This window comes from Podarcis pityusensis (genome assembly GCF_964106645.2).
Source record: "Podarcis pityusensis genome assembly, chromosome: 7".
Taxonomy (NCBI): Eukaryota; Metazoa; Chordata; class Lepidosauria; order Squamata; family Lacertidae; genus Podarcis; species Podarcis pityusensis.
In genome coordinates, this window is record NC_138031.1 from 12060599 (window position 1) to 12077233 (window position 16635).

At 41.4% G+C, this 16635-nt stretch overlaps 1 protein-coding gene across 4 annotated transcripts in view; it reads left to right on the forward strand.

The window, feature by feature from the left end:
- Positions 1–16635, forward strand: part of CYRIB (CYFIP related Rac1 interactor B) — a 64164-nt gene that overhangs the window by 22256 nt on the left and 25273 nt on the right. The window contains exon 1 of one of the 4 annotated variants that reach the window (XM_081012802.1): positions 9071–9140. The exons of the other annotated variants lie outside the window; for them this stretch is intronic. The gene's annotated coding sequence lies outside the window, so the exon portion shown is untranslated. Of the gene's footprint in view, positions 1–9070; positions 9141–16635 lie in introns of those variants that run through there. 4 annotated transcript variants of the gene reach the window in all.

Genomic DNA, 16635 nt, shown 5'->3' on the forward strand with positions numbered 1-16635 from the left:
TACCAAAACAAGGGAGACATATTCCCAATTTAAACATGATAAGTTTCAGGACAGAAGTCCATTTTGAACTTTCATTTATTAACTGCCCTGATTTGAGCTGTTGATGATTTGGTTTGTAGGGCCATGCTGTTATCTTGCAGCAAAACCCCCATCAGTCTCCAAATTGTAATCTCTTAGGTAAACAGTGGGTTAATCAGAATCCACAATAAATTAAAGGCGAAACCCATTGATGATTAAGGGATTTTATTAATCTGATTCTCCTGTGTGGATAGACCAGTCCTGAATAATTACCACTGTCAACAGTGAATACATATCCACATAACATTGTTGGCGTTCACTTATTTTGGTTTTACTGGCTGCACAAAGGGGATTTGAAAGTGAAATTACTTTTACTTCCTTCATTTAAGTCACAGTTCTGCCTCCCTTGCTTGCTCCAGATACAGCGATAAAACATATTAGTGTCCCACTAGTGTCCCACTTCACAAATGAGGAAACACTTGGTCCTCACGAACACACTTCAGGGTATCAGCAGAAAGTTTCTGATTTCCTCCCCCACCCCCTGCTCAGTCATCTCCTGATGTAATGTACTTCTGTGTCTTTTTTTTAAAAAAGTTGCTGATACCATCATGTTTGTGCCTGTCTGTCTTTCTAGATTTCACACACCCCCTTTCCTCATATAAAGTAGCAGGGCTGTGGGTGGTGCTGTGGTCTAAACCACTGAGCCTCTTGGGCTTGCCAATCAGAAGGTTGGCAGTTTGAATCTGCGGTACGGGGTAAGGTCCCATTGCTTTGTCCCAGCTCCTGCCAGTCTAGCAATTTGAAAGCATACCAGCATGAGTAGATAAATAGGTACTGCTGCGGCGGGAAGGTAAATGGTGTTTCCGTGCGCTCTGGCACTCATCACAGTCCTGTTGCTCCAGAATCAGTTTAGTCATGCTGGCCACATGACCTGGAAAGCTGTCTGGGGACAAACTCTGGCTCCCTTGGCCTGAAAAGCGAGATGAGCGCCGCACCCCATAGTCACCTTTGACTGGATTTAACCATCCAGGGGTCCTTTACCTTTTGTTGTTGTTTAGTCGTGTCCGACTCTTCGTGACCCCATGGACCAGAGCATGCCAGGCACTCCTGTCTTTGACTGCCTCCCGCAGTTTGGTCAAACTCATGCTGGTAGCTTCGAGAACACCATCCAACCATCTCGTCCTCTGTCGTCCCCTTCTCCTTGTGCCCTCAATCTTTCCCAACATCAGGGTCTTTTCCAGGGAGTCTTCTCTTCTCATGAGGTGACCAAAGTATTGGAGCCTCAGCTTCAGGATCTGTCCTTCCAGTGAGCACTCAGGGCTGATTTCCTTCAGAATGGAGAGGTTTGATCTTGCAGTCCATGGGACTCTCAAGAATCACCTCCAACACCTTTACCTTTACCTTTACCTTTACCTTTTATATAAAGTAGCATAGACAAGTTAAGTTTTACCTTTACATCTTAACAGATTTTTATTTTTGCATAGTGTGATGCTTATGAAGCCAAAAATGAATGACTAAGCAGTCTCCAGAATTTTCATTTCCTTAAGGCCGAAATCTTTAGAAAATGATTACTATCAGAAACATCAGAGTTTTGTGGTGCCTTAAAGATTTGGAAATCTCTTGTAATAAAAAGTTTTGGGGGCTCAAGCCCCTTTAATCAGATGCATTGCCACTGTTTGCCAAGTTGTCCTCAAGTGTAAATTAAGGTGATCATTTTCACTAGTATGGCAACACTGCATTTTTGTATCCATTCTAGTTGTTTTTATGATTTCTAATATCCTTTCTCCCCCTTTTTTCTTTTTTTAACAACAAGTGGACTTTCGGTCAAGTTCTTTTTTTTTTCTTCATTAATTATGTTGTCGTAGCAGCTGAATGGAATAACTTCACGATCTAACAACAGTCTTTACTCATGCTATTTTATAAATAGCCTTCAAAACATTTAAAGAACTTACATCAACAAAGGCTCTTCCACCTTAAGCGTGTAAAATTGGCCCCATGGGATCAAAACATTTCCAGCAATTATAAAATGAGCCCTGAAGATTTTATTTCTCCTTATCAACCATGAAATACTACAGGATGTTCTCGTGTAGTCAAAGTCTGTTTAAATATGCTGTGGCCTGCGCTGTGAAAGCACAGTCCAACTTCCCTTTTGTTCTCCTTGTGTATGTGGCAGAAGCTGCATCACAGCTCCTCATCCCAGCCTGGTTACTATCAGTGTGAGAGCGGCTCTTTCCAGAGTGCCAGCCATCTGAAGCAACCTACCTGCATTGCATGTCTGTGCTTCATCAACGTGGTTAGTGTTGAAATATTTGAATTTATGCGGAGTGGCTCATATTTAAACATAAACAAACCTAGTACATTGCTGCATTCTCTGAATCCGTTTCTGATGGCCGCTTGGCTTGGCCATGAACACTTAATTTGACTCCCTAGCCCAGGCATGTCCAAAGTCTGTTTTGGGGGCCTAATCCGGCCTGCTGGTCGGTTTAATCTGGCCCCCATGGCAGTTTATTTCCTGGGGTAAAATCCAAAAAAACCCTCAACAACTTCAACCCTAAAAGCAGCTCAAGCTCAAGAACTTCAATCCTAAAACAAGCTCAACAACTTTGGGGTAAAATCATAAGAAAAAGCTTAACAACTTCAATCCTTTAAAAAGGTCAACAACTTTGGCTGGCCCTTTGGTCAGCCCTTATGGCCCTCCACTTCATCAAATCTGACCCTCTTTGAAAAAAGTTTGGACACCACTGCCTAGCCTAACAAAACAACAAAAAACCTAGGTTGTAAATTGAACTTCAGTTGCTCTGGCAATGAGTAATGTGGCCAGAAAACTGAGGTAGAAAGTTGCAGATACAAATCTGGCGAGTTTCATGGGATGGGTTAGGTTGCCTTAGACAATCATCCTGCTCCCAGGCAACAGTTTGGGATAACAGTGCTCACGCAGCTTAAGGGTTGGAGTGGGTTTCTAAGGGTTACTAAAGTTGTTTTGTGTGGGAAACATGTCGTACTTTCTAAAGTACTATACAAATCGTAGCTACAAAAGTTGTGGGTAACAGGTGACTATGCACTTTTATTCTGATGCCTAGGAATTGGAATTTTCCAGTCCTGTTGGTAATGTCTGTGATCTTTAGTCTGAAGCCTCAGTGCTGAGCTGGTTATGGCATAGCAGTTCGTCATTCAGGTCAGACATAAGGGCACATTAGTGTGCTGAGTGAGGAGATGCTCAGCGTGTTGCTTCTGTTTGAGAAGAGCAGTTTGCTTGCTGCTAGCAAGAACAGATAATTTTAAAGAAAGGGTGGACTTCAGTCTCATGGAAAGCTACTGTGAGCTATAAGGCAACAAACCCTTCACATTTCTCTGTATCTCTCTCTCTTAATGTGGATAACAGTTACAGTAAAAAGGTTGGCTACCAAACTGCTGTTGCAGCAGAGACCATGCCTTGTCAGCTGCATCTTGCAGCCAGCTGGAGTCACCCAGAGGCAAAGTTTAGTATGCCTTGTCTCATTCTTTAAAATGGCACTGAGTCTTTCAAACAAACCACTGCCCTCTTTATTTTTAATCTTAAAAATGCTAGTAAAATTCTGGCAAAAGCAATGCTACTTTCCTTGATTCTACCTGCATCCATCTCACTTGGTTGTGTTCATCAAGTGAGTCCAATGATTTATTGGGGGGCGGCGAAACAACCTTCAGTACATGAGATGTATCACCATCATCATGAGCCTGGTCCAGAAACCTGGTTCAGTATGGAATTTCTGGAGAACAAGTACCGTAATTTAGGAATTTGCAAATTCTTTGCTTGGTCATACCTAATCTAGTCAGGGCCAGTCACAAACCTCTGAGAGCTCAGAAGCAGAACATAAAGTAGAGGGAGATCTCCCCTGTTGTCTGTCCCTTACTACCTGGTACTCAGCAGAATACTGCCCAAGTATATGGAAGTTCCATATATCTATCATGGCAAATAATTACTGATAGTAATTTGTCCATGAGTTTGTCTGATGCTTTAAAAAAAAATGTCATGCAAGCTAAACAACAACCCTTCTTTGTTCCAAGGTCCAGTCCCTGGCATATCCAGGCAGGACTGGGAAAGATGCCAACCTGAAACCCTGGAGAGATATTGCCAGTCAGTGGCATGGTTTTCACGTAATACTAAGTCTTGGTTTGTTTAGTCTAACTATGATTTATTTGAATCAAGCCTGCACACTACCCATGGTTTGCTTTCTGCCAACAAACTACAGTGTGAAGCCTCTGTTTGTTTGCTTGTCTGTGAACTGACTTGTGATTTGTTGAAGAAACCATGGTTAAAAACAAACCATAACTTAATGAACACAGCCAATATAGACATTACTAAGCTAGATGGACCAATGATACAACCTGATCTAAAGCTGCTTCCTTTGTCCTTTTTCTCTCTCTTTCTGTCAGCAGCCTATCAGTGCTTGGATTAAGTTCCAGAGATGCTACTGCTTTTGTGGGATCATCTGTATGTAGGGACCTCTTAGATCAGAGTGAAGTTACTCTTGTTATGTAAATATCCTTTTATTAAATCATTTGAAAGCTGCTGGTGGTGTACAGTATTATTTCCCCCTCTTAAAATTGAAGTTTAAACTCTACAGCAAATGCTGGCAAGACTCCCACACTCTTTGGCAAAGGTTTCCCTCCCACAACTATTCCAGGCAGATTTTATAACTTCATAGCCTTGCTGTGTTGGAAGGCACACTGTAGTAACAGCAGGGACTTTGTTCTGAAAGATTTGCCCTCCCTTCTGTGGGCTTTAAGCAGGTGTAGGCAATTGGTGTTTGGAAACCAGCATTAAAGGTAAATTTGTGCAGCATGGCCTTGTGGATATGATTAGCAGGGCGAGCATCCTAAATATAGGAGTATTTCCAGTGAGCAAGAATTGTATTTATAAAAGATTCCATTTATACAGTAAATTGCAAAGGAACACAGTGAATTTTGACATATTTCAATTTTTGATCAAGAGTCAGAAAACAGGATTATTTGTTCTCATTTAACAAATGTAATTGAATGGATGAAAACTGATAGTGATTATCATACAGTGCAAAGAGAGAACAAGCTTGGCAACTTGGTTGTTTGGTATAGCTAACATTTAAAATGCCATAAACAAGCTTTTGATGCGTCTGCAAAATTGTCAGGCTGATATCTACCTAGCCATGAGGGCTGACTTTTGACACCAGGAAGTTAGTAAAGCTCAACATCAATTCTGAAAACAAATTATTAGATAACTGGCCCAGAAGAGGGTAGAAATCTAAGTGATGAATCAAGGTAGTTCTGGCCTTTGAAGTTTCCCGGGTGGGAGTCTGCATTACAACCTATGTAAACTGCTGTGTGCTTCCTTTTAGAGAGCTCAGCGTTACATGCAATGGAATCGCCACTGGAACTGGAGAAAACGCTGCTTTTTTCCAAATTGCAGAAGGTATTGATGGTGCTTAAAATGGCCTTGCTGAATTGGACCAAAGTCCATCAATACCAGCATTCTTTTTGCAGCAGTGGCCAGTTTCTGGGAGCTCACAAGCAGCACAGTGAGTGGCATCCAACATCCAAGTACGCTCTGAACATGTAAGTTCTATTTAGCTGCCATGGCTAATAAGTCTATTCTTCAATGGAAATACCTATTTTCAAACCCATGTCTGCTGGTGATGGTTGCCACATCTTTTGGTTGTGGATTCCAAAACTGCTTGTGTGAAGAAGACCCTCTTCTTCCTGTTAGTGGACAGCCTCATGTGGACTGGGAATCTGTAGAAGTTGAGTAGTTCCTCAGGTGCCATTCTTTTAAAGTGTTGTGCTTAGATTCTTGGTGAGGGTTCTGTGCAACTTCCACTTCTTTGATACTTTGGGTGAATTTTCTTTGCGGCTTTTTTAAATATACAATGCAAGGAAAGGTAGTATAACTTGTTTGAGAGGGGGATTAAAATGTGCATGTTAAAACACCACACTGGGCACAAGGTGGGTGTAGTTGGCATTAGGAGTAAAAGAGAAGCCTGTCACGCTTAAGCAAATTTATTTCCCTTTGAATTCTGTAGAAACAGTAGACTTCTGAAAGGGGCTATGGGGCTTTACCATCCTTTTTGTCAGCCACAGCCCCACCTGACAGTGATTCTCATGCCAGGTCTTGAACAGAAAAATAAATGAATCTCTGTTACTTAGTATTTCTGTAGGTCTTCTATAGAATGCTTGGAGTAGCAATGTGCCACATATAACATTTGCACAGTTACAGTCTTAAGACATGGAAAGAAAGGGAGTAGAAAGGAAATGGCAGGTGAGTTTGGGAATTCCAAAACTAAGAGATGGTTTCTTAAACAGGCATTTCAACAGGCCATTGGGCTCTTGGAGGGGTAAGAGTTCCATGTCACTGCGTTTCATTCTTGTTCTTTTTGCTGGGAAGCCAAAATGGACGCATAACCATGCCTAATGAATCTCCACCTGGCTTCCCCTATTTCCTTTGTTGGAAGGAAGCAAAATAAAAGCATTCCTTCCAGTAGCACCTTAAAGACCAACTAAGTTTGTTATTGATATGAGCTTTTGTGTGCATGCACACTTCTTGAGATACACAGGAAGCAGTTCACATATACAGAGGAATGCTTCTTTGGAATGGACGCTCCATTGAGGTGGATGGGGCATCTCTTACAAGCATGAGTGATATAGATGGGACTCTCCATCCTGTCAACTGTATCCAGAGTATCTCGCTTTTTTCTTTCTGTTCGTTAATGCATTGTCTTCATCCAATTCAAGGAGCTTCCATGAATAGTAGAGGCTGAATTGCTAAGGCCAGTTTCATTTTCACATAAAAAAAATATATATACTATGGAAGGGTGTGCAGTCATTCATCATGAATTCTATACTAAATCTATGCGGGTTCATTAAATTCACAGTTGGAGTTGCATTTCTTTCAGCATGGCGGAAGGTGGGTTCGTAATTCTGACCCAAGTAGTTTATATGCTGTTACTTCTTCTTGGCCCAGCCTTCCCAGAAAGCAGATACAGAATGCCTTTCGTTCAGCCGCCTTGCCAAATCGCAAGCTGTCATCGCCTTTCATATGGGATTGGACTGTCCACAGGCATGCATGTGTATCTCTGTGCTGAACTGTTACTCTGTGGGAGCACCGAAAAAGCACAAAATAGAATATGTGCAGAATTCAGTTCGCAGATAACCCCCACTAAAAACCACGTGTCTGCCCATTTGGACTGCAAACGATATGCTTAAAAGTTTGCAGGCAATTCGTATCAAAATCTTACAAACCGGGGAACTAGCTTGATTCCCTGTGGTCTGGAATGGGGCTTTTATGCCCTGCATAGTTCTTTGTCTCTCTCACATAACTAACAACAGCAGAATAATGTATGCAAAATGAGAAATTATGCACAGTTGCTGAAGGTACATATTTTGTACAAGGTGCAGTATTCAGGGTGCTTTTTGGAGCAAATCTTGATCATCACCATTATTTTGTAGTGAAGAGTATACACGGCACTGTCTTCGGATTGTGGATTCAGCGGCTACTTAGGATTTTTTTTCACCATCGTTTGAGAAAGCTGAGTATTTGTACAAAGAGTTTGGCAGGCGAAGCAAATTGCTTTCCCATTATTGGGGTCAGAATTGTAAGCAGTGTGCCAAGAACCAGAAAAGGGGGAGGAGCAGGTGAAGGGGCAAATTGAATGAATGAATTTTGTGAGCCCAGCAGGGCAGCCTTCGGTCTTTTCTAGTGATACAGAAAAAAATGGAAGAGCATGGTGCTCCCAGGAGCATCCTTGTGGGAGGGGTGCCTCTTTGGGGTGGCATTTTCTTTGAAGCTGAATGGAAGTGACCTCTCTTATCCCCTTTCAAATTTAACCATCTGAACCCCAAGGATGGATGGCATGTTGGCTGGGTTCCCAGTACACCTGTAATCCTCCCCAGGCCCACATCCAGTTCCGGCCTCCCCCTCTAGGATAGCAGACTTGAGTACCTTCCAGCTGCTTACCCTGTTCAATGATGACTGAGCTTGCTTACTATTCAAATTCTTGTATGAACAAAATTCCCCCGTTCTTTCTTTAACGGGAAGTACAAAGATGAATATGATCAGAATGCCGGTTTGCTTCCCAATTATACTCTTCTAAAAATGGAACATTTAATATAGCACTTCATAGAAGAGTGTCTGAGTATAGCCCTTAAAAATAGGATTTGTTTGAAGAAATGAGCACACAATTCTCACTTCCTCATACAAAGCACACTAATAAAAAACCAGTTTGGCTTAAAAAATACTGTTGCAAAGTCCTTTAAAATTATCATTTGTGTCGATGCTGTGTTCTCTCTAATGCTGGGTGATCCTGATTATCATAATTTACATTTCTGTGCAAAGCTGTGCGGTAACTTAAGTTAAAATTGTAGCTGTGACTGTCTCCCCACCCCCACCCCACTTTTTAGCAATGCAGGAAGACATTACAGAAGGCTCCAATGTTCAGTGGGGGAATCTTTTGGGATATGTGTAGAAACTTTATCCTCCGCTGTAAGCTTCTAGTCATGTTCTCCTATGCCAGCCTTTCCCAACCTGGTGCCCTTCTGATGTTTTGGACTGCAACTCCCCTCAGCCCCAGAAAGCATGGCCAGTGGTCAGGGCAACATGTAGTTAAACCCACTGAATCAGGAATGGGCTTTTTCTCTCCTGGGAGTTTTTTTTAGCATGCCTGGGGCAACAATAGTTAGCGGCAGTCTGGAAAGCCGTTGTAGGACACTGATAAAGAGCATGAGCTGTGCGCCGGAAGGTGCAGTTCAAATTTCAGTCATGAAATCAAGATTTCTCGATTACAGGGATGATAATAATACGAGTCTTGTCTTTTGGAATAGTGCATTGATAGTTGTGGTAACATACATGAAGCAGCGAGGAAGCGGCCATCTCCCATATAAATGTATGCAGAATTGCAGCCCTTGCCTCTTAACATAGCCTAGTTTCTTTTAAAAAAGGGAAACAAACTGGAGGATGTGACTCAACCCAGTAGAAGGAAGGAAACATTAACTGAATGCAGGCAGAACTTGTGACAAGCCTATTGCGGTGTGCAGTTGCTTCTGAACATAGCTTGTTGCTTACAGGACCAAAATCTTTCACTTGCCAGCAGTGTTCAAGATGGTTGTTTAGTACAGCGGTAGGTAACCTTTCCCAGCCCTCAAGCCATATTGAAAATACCTTACGAGCTGCTCTTGCAGCCAACTTGGTTCTTTCAGTTGTGTGATTGGCCTAGCTTGTAACTGATAAGAACACACTTTCAGGGTGTTCTTATTCTAGAAAGGTTAGCCTCAATACAACACACGAGGCAGAGCTTGGGAGATCTTGGAATCTTGATTTGTACATTGTAACGGTTGCAAACTAGTTAAGTGGAGTTTTATTTCCTCTTTGTGCTTGATCCGTTAGTATTTGTAGCATCCTACTTTTAATCCTCTGTGCAACATGAAGTTTAGAAACGTGCACATGTGTGCTTTCGTCTCAAAATTTACATGAAGCGGCAACCATCAAACGCTTTGGATCATAGAATCTTAGAGTCATTGTATATATTGTAAAGATGTGTCTTTTTTCCTCAGGCTGTCCCTTGACCCTTGTGGTTGGGCCTTGCTTTATTTGCTTGAGTTTTCTGAATTTTTATTTGCTTTTATATGCTTTCCCACACTTTTATATTACTGTGCTGCTGTTTTTAGGTTTCTATTTGTTTTAATGATACTGCTTGCTTTTTTATATTATATGCTGCTTAGATATTTTTTAAAATATTAAGTTGTTTATAAATGCCTTTCAATATATAAATGAAATGGGGAATTTTGGAATGATAATGCTTACCTGTAACCCTAAGCAAATTAGCCTTGGGCTTCACTTTTCATTGCTCTTTGAGTCCTTTGTTTTGTGTTGTTTGCATGCTTTGGTTCTTAAGCATGTGGACTTGTCACCAAAGAACCTATTATCCAGAGATGCGGTCAAACAAAGTGCAAGCTGCAGTTGCTGTTGTTTAATGAACTGTGAGACTGTATGTATGGTGAGTGCACTCTTAAAAATGCTGGAATATGCTGACGCTGAAGGGTAGTATCTTTTTCCGTGTCGACTAGTTTTCTACTACGTAGAACAGCATGGTTTTGCTACGCTTAGCTTTTCACAGTTGACTGGAGGCAATGTATGTGCATGAGAGAAAGAAAGTATAGTGTGTTCTTAACATTTCAAGATCCATCTCAGTTTGTGATTCATACTGGTATTTCTATATAATTTTCCATTGCTCACCATATTTATGATATTCTCTTGTGGGTCTTGGATAGAATGAAATCACGAGGCCCTGTCCTATGATCATTATTAGTCCAGAATCATGATGGATTATATTATTATTTTTCATACTGTGATTTCATCTCATTGCTGTTATTATTTACCTGAGTGCACCACAGACTATTGCTTGCCTTTCTCCATAGCTGGCTTTTTACCTAGCGATGGCCCCTGGAAGCAAATCTACAAAGCAATAGTTTAGTAAGAGGAATACGTCTGTTGCCTGCTGTCCATCAATAGTAGGTAGCTTAAACCAAACACATGAAGCCACCTGGCATCCAGATAGCTGCACACTATGCCACTTCCTACCACAGCCTTTGTGTCTCTCAAAAACCAGCTTCTCAAAGTTAGAGACCTGCCAGAAGGGCATTTGATGCAGCACAAGGCATTCTAGTCAGAAGAGGAAACCGCAGAGATTTTTGTGCACATATGAATGCATGCATGGAAATTTAAATACTGCTGTTCTGAGATATGGGGCCGGCTCATTAGGTGCACCAAACCTTGTCTTCCAGGCCCGACATAGAATATATTGGCTGTTGAAGCTTGTCATATTCTGTTGAGCTATCTGTTTCCTTGTCTTAGCCTAGGATTTGCCAGCATCTGGTTTGTGTGGCTTGTCATGTCATCCAAACCAAGAATCTCCAAGCAAACCACAAGCAGTTACCAAGATTTGGTGATAATAAACCATGAGCCTGGATTTGGAGAAAACTGCATGAGTGACAAGTACCAGGGGTTTGTAGTTTCAGGCACAACCAGTCAGTGGCAATAAAAATATAAAGTGGGTTTCCATTACTTTTTATCAATGTGCTATTAATTGGTAGAAATATATAATTGTTGAAATATTGACTGTTATATTCAAAAGTGGGAAAGGAATCTTAGTACACCATTGTCACTTTACAGCAAAATGGAAACCCGACCAAACAAAGCTTACAGGAGAAGGTATTGAGGGCGGGATGCACTTTCTGTGAGAGTGTTAGTCTAAAATTGGAACAAGCTAGGGAGGAGGTAGAGTATTTGCAGTGGCATTCAGGAATGTGGTTGCAGAATATAAGGCTGCATTTACTCTGTGTATTCTTCCTGCCTGCCTCCAAAATTTCCATCTCTCATCGATGGCTGTATAAAGGGAAAACTCCACACCCTTGCATTCCACCGCATGTGTGGCCAGGCTTGCTCTTTGAGGAGAGTTGGTAGCTATTATAAGGCAGGCAGCAGTTTGCTAGAAGAAAACATATTTCATTTTTAGGAAATGGGCTGTCTTGGATTACACATACTACAAATCTCAGTTTTTTCCTCCCTTATGAAGGGTGTCCTGACAATTTTGATACCTCTGTGGGTCAGCCAGTCAGGGGGACTCAAACATTATTACGTAAAATGTATATTTTTGTTTGTGATGGCTAGTATATTTTAACTTTGAAAATTGAAAGATAAATGGATGTGAGGTGGAAAATAAGAGTTGTGCAAACAAAGTCCCCATACCATTTCCTTGTGTGATTCTTTTCTTCTGTAGTTGATCATGCCCGAAGCTGTGGGTCTTAACACATCCTTCATCAACTTTCCCAGGGCAGCACCTGTGGTTTTCTAAATATGACAGGGTTTACTTTGATTGAGAGGCCTCTCATTTTCCTATCTTGATATTTCTTGCTTGAGTTGTCCAAGACCAAATTCTACTTGGAAAGCATTTTTAGTGCTCCTTTAAAGTTCTGATGCTGACTCAGTATTCAGACTATAGGAAAGAGCTCTTACATTTTGCAGGTGTGCCAAAGAGCAATTGAACTGGTTTGCAGTTAAGCAATACAGCAAGTCTTGCACATAATCCACTGCAGTGGTTTCATTTACTTTCCTTGCTACTTCCTCTAATTTTTTTAGGTTCCTTTAAAGTACTCATCTGTGTACAAAAAAAAGTTTTATCTTTGTGTCCTTCTGAAAGTGAGTTATTTCTTGCAGTAGTATGGATTTCTGCAAATGTGGCTGCTGTTGATGATCATTAACTTCTTCTGGCAACCATCGACTTGATTCCATTATGACAAGATGCCTCCCCGTGCCTAATTTGTCAGGCACAATTCTATGGGAGCAATCTTCTATTTTGTACTAAGTGGGTGAGGGACACATCACCCTTCCTGATCTCATGCGTACAAAGAGGAAGAAAACTTTTGAATACCAGCTGCTGGGAATCGCAAGAGAGGAGAACACTGTTGCATTTAGATCCTGCTTTGGGGCTTCCCATAGGCATCGCATTGGCCACTGTGAAAACAGGATTCTGAACTAGATGGGCCTTTGGGCTAATCCAGCAGATCTTCTGTTGTGTTCTTGTAATGGAGTGGCGTCTGGGGTGTGTGTGTGTGTGTGTGTGTGTCCCCTTTTCATTTGGCATCCAAGCTTTTCTGGGGTTTTTTATGACAGCAACACACACACACAGTCTCTGATTCTAATTGCCTTCAAAATTTGGTGTGAATTAATTGACTTCTTGTGCTCAACTCTTTGAAGGCATTATTAGAGTGTCTGCAGAATGGGAGACTGACCTCTCCCCTCTCCCAAGTCCTTCATGTGTGCTGGAGAATTTGGAAGGGGGCAAACTTGTGACCAGTTACAAATAATGATTGACTACAGAGGTCAGTCAATATTTGTGGGCTCCTAGTCATTTGCATCAATCTTCTTCCAAGGAACTCAAGAGTTGTCAACATATGGTTCCTGGTTAGTCTTCAATCCAGGTAACGTACAAGACCAATCTTGCTTAACTTCAGTAATAGAATGACATCAAGTGTGGCTATAGACCATTTTGCTGATCTGCAAAGCAGTTAGGCAAATTTACTAGTTAGGGAAAAATCTCGTCTCCGTAATGGGGTGCTAAAGAAAAATGGTTTGTGAGCCAGTGAGTTTTTGTGGTGTTGATTGTTCTTTGATTTAAAATACATTCGTTGCTAACATACATGTGCAGTGCTATCCTAGGACATTCCATCTTGTATGGAGTTTCCAGACGGCTGGCAACAAAATCGACTTTCAGAAAGCGGATGTTGCACCAAGCCATCTTTGAAACTGCCACACATTTATTTCAAGTCTGATGAGAAAACTGATTAATGTGAGGGGTTTTTTTTCTTCCTATTTTTGCAGCCATCTACATAGCACATCATGATGTTAGTAATGTGTTGTGGGAGGAACATGCTGGGAAATAGCCATTGCCCAGGCAGTGTTGCAATGTTTTGAAGCTAAGGCATGAAACTAAGATCTCAAGGACTGCCACTCCCCATATGAACTGACCCTGTGATCATCATCTGAGGCCCTTCTTCATGCGTCCCTTTCATGAGAGGTCCAGAGGGTGACAACACTAGAATGGGCCTTTTCTGGGTAGTGTATCAATATGATGTGTTGCGAATCACGATGTGCATGCGCACTATGTTGAAAATCACGATGTGGGGAAAACCGTGAAGCCAGCCACTGCTTCTCTCGTGATTCCTGCTGCCTCTCAGCTCTCCCCTGCCTCTTGCAGGGGCCAGTGAACCACAAGAGCAGATGCTGAAGAAAGCAACCTATCTGGGAACTTTCCTAAGTAATATAGACACCCACAAGCTCCTTGTTTTAAATGCAGGCACCAGGCTGGTTGGTGGCTGAGAGAGATGCTAGTCTGAATTTCTTGCTAGGAGCACCTTTCCCCCTTCCATTCTCTTTGGGCTCTCTCTGCTGGCACGGCCCTCTCATGGGTGCCTCCTGATACCCCAGCTCCTCCTGAGACCCAAACCCCACCGGGGTCCCCTCAAGACCAGAAAGCCCTTTCCACCTTGCCTACCAAAAGCCCCATGTTGCTGCCCTGTTGTTTAAAAAAAGCAACCTTGCCCTGTTGTTTAAACCTCTTTCCTCCCTTCTCCTTTCTTTTTTTCCCTTCAATTTTTTTTATTGATTTCCCACATTTATAACAGATATAACATATAAAACACACAAAGAAAAAGGCAACACAATACTAAAAAAAGAAAGAAACAAAAATATAAACACATATTACTTCTAAGACCCCCATTAATTTTCATTGTTAACTGACTTCCTCGAATCCCCCCTAACTGAGTTTCATTGAATCACCTTGTAACAGTTCTCCAATATCTTCTTTCTAATAAAATTAACTCCTTCACTTTACTATCTTCTTCTCTTTTCATACTAATCTAAATCCATAATGTTTTACAGTTCATTCTTTCCTCCCTTCTCCTTTCTCTCTCTCTCTGTGTCCGTGTCTCCCTCATTTCTATATCTCCCTTCTCGCTTCTCTCCTTCTCTGTGTTTGTGTCCACAGAGTCAAATACCCGGCCAACTCCATTAAAAGAAAAAGGGTTGGCCAAAAAAAAAAAAAAAAAAAAAAAAAAAGATTTAGAGGAAGAAGAGGGCCCGGCAGGTGATGGATTAGCACCATTGTCTGTACTGGAAGCAAGAGGAGAGCTACAAAACTATATGGCTATGTGAAGAGTGAATTTTGATGCATTCCCTCTAATGTGGTGAAAGGCACAAGAGGCATCCTTCCCAGTGTTGAAGGCGCTTGTAAAGAGGTTTTTAGCTATCCCAGGAACAAGTGTGCCATGTGAAAGTGTTTTCAGCATGGCTGGCAATGTTCTTCAAAAGCAAAGGGTGTTTCTCTTACTAGAGAATGCTGAAATGCAAATTTTTCTGGCATTTTTTTTTTTAATTGTCTAAGAATTTTTTTGTTCCGTAAATTTTTATCCATTCTTTCTAGTTTGGCCTGGTATAGAAAATTGACAATCAGTCAAAAGAACTGGTGGTGTGGGATGTATACATGTAGTCAACTAAGACCCCATAGTGAATTATATTTGAATATCTAAAAGTGTGGCACAGAATTGGCTTTTTTCTTGTTTAGTAATGTAATTAAATTTTTAGAAAACATTCTCTCACCTTACCTTGGATATCTACAGCTTTTAATTTTAGAGAAAATGTGCTAATTTAAAAATGATCTGTACGTTAAAATAACAGTTGTAGCAATATGTTAAAGATAATTAAAACTTTGTCATTTTTAGTTCCCTAAGTAGTAGCAGTTGCCAGGACATTGTCCCGTTCTTCTCTGCATAGTTCCATCCTCATTCCATACATTGTGATATACAGTGGTACCTCGGGTTAAGTACTTAATTCGTTCCGGAGGTCCGTACTTAACCTGAAACTGTTCTTAACCTGAAGCACCACTTTAGCTAATGGGGCCTCCTGCTGCTTCTGCCCCGCCGGAGCACGATTTCTGTTCTCATCCTGAAGCAAAGTTCTTAACCCGAGGTACTATTTCTGGGTTAGCGGAGGGTCTGTAACCTGAAGCATATGTAACCTGAAGCGTATGTAACCTGAGGTACCACTGTATTGGTGTATCATGATATTTACCTGGTGATACATCTCCATGTTGAAAACCAGACATCACCCACCCTACGGCGGTGGTTCTACATTTGTGGAATGCTCTCCCCAGGAAGACTAGCCTGGTACTTTCGTTACATATCTTTGGGTGCCGGGCAAAAAAATTCCTCTTCTCTCAGGCCTTTGGCTAATTAAAACAAATTGATGGTCTTTTAAATGGCGTGTGTGTGGGGGGGGGGGGTTTGTTATTTATTACTATACTATGCATTTTTGTGTTTTCATATTGTACACTGCCCTGTGGTAACCTCAGCTGAATGGCGGTATAGAAATTTAATTATTATTATTAATAATAATAATAATAATAATAATAATAATAATGTACTGGGACAGACTGACCACCTCCTTCTCTCCTTCAAGACATAATGATTTGGGATGGGAAGGGCCTTAGCATCTGTGGTGCCCAGTGCCCATGCCTCTAAAAGAAATCTGCTTTTCAAGTATTCCCAGGCTGATTACAGACAAATAAATATAGAAAATTGGTAATGTGATATCCTTCTGTAGAAGGATCATGTTCCCTTGGTGCAAGACAATGCAAATTGTCAGTTTATACAAAGCTCTTCATGCAGGAGAACAGAATGTCAGTAGACGTCAGATCTGAAATGTCAACATGCTTGATGGAGTCACTAAGCAGTTATTCTGTGGTTTCCTGGGATAGTGGGTAGAGGGGGGGGGGGAATACAGTTCACTTCCTTGTTCATTTCAGACATTCAAAGTAGTGCTAGTTTGAATGTCTGTATGAAGGCTCTGATGTCCTCCCACCCCTTTATTTTGCATTATTCATCTTTAATGAGGAACATGGATTTGTTGGTTGTGACTCTGGGACTGCAGAATAACTTCAAGTGGTGTGGTTTTGTACCCCAGTCATGGCCTTTTGGGCAGCTAAACGAAGACCCATTTGCACAGGGAGGCCTTTGGGCAATAAATGATGAAGACTTTTTCTGAGCTGCTTATGATCTAGA